Source organism: Belonocnema kinseyi, chromosome 1 (assembly GCF_010883055.1).
Source record: "Belonocnema kinseyi isolate 2016_QV_RU_SX_M_011 chromosome 1, B_treatae_v1, whole genome shotgun sequence".
Taxonomy (NCBI): domain Eukaryota; kingdom Metazoa; phylum Arthropoda; class Insecta; order Hymenoptera; family Cynipidae; genus Belonocnema; species Belonocnema kinseyi.
This window is the reverse complement of record NC_046657.1, coordinates 31,176,834-31,180,006: the sequence shown is the minus strand read 5'-3', so window position 1 is coordinate 31,180,006 and position 3,173 is coordinate 31,176,834. Positions and strand designations below refer to the sequence as shown.

Genomic DNA, 3,173 nt, shown 5'->3' with positions numbered 1-3,173 from the left:
CAGGCAAAATTATAGATATTAGTGTGACACAAATCCTGATTGGATGTTGGAGAGTCACACAAAATATCCACAAAAGATTATTGTTTGGGCCGGTATCTTGAACGATGCATTGATAGGTTCTTTCTTCATCGATGGTAATCTCAATGCCCGTGCATATGAAGAACTTCTCAGAAACCAAATTGTACCAAGAATAAGGGAGATTACAGGCGATAATTTTCAAAATATTTGATTCCAGCAAGTCGGAGCAGCGGCTCATTACGGTAGGGAGGTTCGAGCATATTTGGATACTCAGTTCCCTCAAAGGTGGATTGGAAGAAGGGGTGAAATCAAGTGGCCTGCTAGATCTCCTGATCTGACGCCTCTCGACTATTTTCTTTGGAGTTATTTCAAGAGCAAAGTATACTCAACACAACTGCAAGTCTTAGACGAATTGAAAAATCGGATTCTGCAACAGGCTACTTTTATTGATTCGCAATGCTCTAACTCATTTTTACAATCACATAGCTTTTTGTCAAGAAGCTCAAGGTTTTCAATTCAAACATTTTCACTGAAGCGTGAGAGGCAAGGGGACTCACGCTAATCAAGCACCCCGAAACGTGAGAGACAAGGGTGCTCACGCCAATCAAGCACCCCAAAGGGAACAAAATTTACTATGTCCGCATTGTTGTTCCTGAGTAATGCTAAACGTAAACGTAAATTGCTTGGAAAAAACCTTGAAGATCATCACCAAGATCAATACAGAGCTCACTAATGAATTTCTCGTTGAAATTTACTTCAGGAATTCCACTGACCTCTTGGAAAACTTTGTTAATTTCAAATAACCTCTAACTAACCTTGACCGTTACAATTGATCTATGACTCGGGTACGTACCTGAACGTAGAATTCTCCGCTCTATCGATTGCAGATGTAAAAAAACAAAGTTGACCTTCAAAAAGCAATGAAGGTCAACTTCAAGGTGAAAATGAAGGTCACCATTGAATTCCTCGTTTAAATTTACTTCAGAACGACCTTAACTTTTTTGAAAAATATTTTACCTGAGGAAATATCCAACCATTCCGGGACTTTTTACACACACTGTAAATATTTATAAACTGAGTAATATTTAGTTTGCTATCATAATTTTTGCAAGAGCTACTTTTTGGAAAATGTGTGGGTTAAAAAATCATATAGTCGAATTTAAATATTTCATATAATATATCACATGTAATTTTATTTGTAATTTATGTTTTGATAACAATGCTTCAGTATGATTTAAAAGTAAATAAACTATATCATGTAAGTGTATTTATATGATTCGATATCAATTTAGCGATTTTGAATTTGGCTGGGAACCAGAATGGCAGCTTGCATATTCCCATCTAATATAGTACCTTAGTTCTACAGGTCCGTCATATAGACACGTAATTTGCTAGGTATTTTACCTATTTTCCACGTAAAATACTTGACTTGATAATTGTACAAAAAGTACTCTCTTTTTCTTTTAAATCGTAGGAACTTTTCTGCCCTACTGATCGAACGGGCAGAGGTAAAAATGCGCCATAATATCTAACCTGTTATACTTGCGAGCTGACGTATGAAGGTGCTTTGAAGTGGGGAATATGCCTCGCGGGCACATTCTCATCGCGCGTTGTGTGCGCGGCTCGCTGCGCTCGCACGTTTGAGCGCGCCCAGGGCGCACGACTGTTAGTTCTCGCGCTGCGTGCTCGATATTGTATTTGCTCGCGCTATGCGCTCGATCTTTCTGCATATATTTTTTAAAACTAAAAATGAAAGTACCGACAGCAGTAATTTTGTGATTGTGAATTCTCTTTCGTTGAAGCTCCTTCGGCCTTAACGAACACATTCACATCACGTATCTCGTGCTTCGCACTCGAGTTTATCCCTGAAATTTTATGTTATTCCATAAATCCATATTATTATAATTCGTAACTTGCATTGGTATTCAAATAGAGGAAATATCATTGTCCTGTTTAAAAAAATGCGAATTCTTTTTAAAAAATTGGGTTATTTAACGTTTTATTGCAACTTTTGTCGTTTTTTTAAAAACCGAATTTGCTCATTTCCAATGTTTTCTTTATGATTTAAATCAAATTATTTGTGTAAGTCTGATGTTCAATAACATTTTAATTGGGAGAAATATATCTGTGATTCATCAAAAAAATATTCACAATAACTTCGCATGGTACACTACATTGTCCCAAACTGCATGCACTGCATTGTGCCAATGCACTTCTGCCATGTCGACTTTGGCATCTCGGTAAAAATCAAAATAATCGTCAAGAAAACACAAGATTCTTGTTCAGAGAAGGACTTCACTTGGGAAAATACTCACCTGATATTTTTTCATCACCAATGAGATACTCTTCTTCACGCATGCGCATTATTCTGCAGTGCAATTGAAAATAAGCGTATATGTGGTTTTTGTCGAAATTGAGATAACTTCGTCAGTGGGTTTATGAACCTTCCCTTTACTAAAATATGTAAGAGAACAATAGGAATTGTTAATAAAAACTAGTTAATTGTCAATAAATAATTCACCGTATCTGCAGAAAGCAGAGAATATGCAAATGTGAAAAAGCGCAACTGTCAGGTGGGAGTCCACGTCATTTTGCGCATGCGCGGTGTTCAGTTATGTGTTCATTTCAAGTAAATATATTATTGATAGAAATAAAAATTATAATGGCTTTTACTTATTGCAGAGATTCAAAAATTAATAATCTTCAAACAAAGCTCAAATATGTGCTTAATTATTAATTTCATGAGAAAATGTGAACACTTCCAAAAAAGGTTACCAGGTTTTTGAATGATCCCTTTAAGTTGTATTTTGTAAGATAAGTATGGTCTTGAAAAGAAAATGCCGACAGATCGGTTAAGTATCGCTTTAAATGTTATTTTAATAATGTAATTACAGAATTTATCACGAAATTTTATCAGATTCTTTAAGTATCATTTCCAGTGTTATTGTAATGAAATAGCTACAAAATTTAACATAAAGAGTGATCAGATTATATAAGTATCACTTTAAGAGTTTAAGTGTTATTTTAGTAAGATAACTGTAGAGTATGTTAATTAAAAAATAAAATCTTTGACAGAAAACGGTGTTCCCTTTTTAATCCCATTAACCAAAATTCATTCGCTTGATTAAGTTTTAAAATACCATGCAGTTACCCAT

General features: G+C 35.0%; 1 protein-coding gene across 1 annotated transcript in view; it reads left to right on the top strand.

Annotated features, from left to right (window-relative positions):
• LOC117177318 (alpha-glucosidase-like) overlaps window positions 1-3,173 on the top strand; it is a 14,663-nt gene that overhangs the window by 11,049 nt on the left and 441 nt on the right. The gene's annotated exons all lie outside the window — the stretch shown is intronic.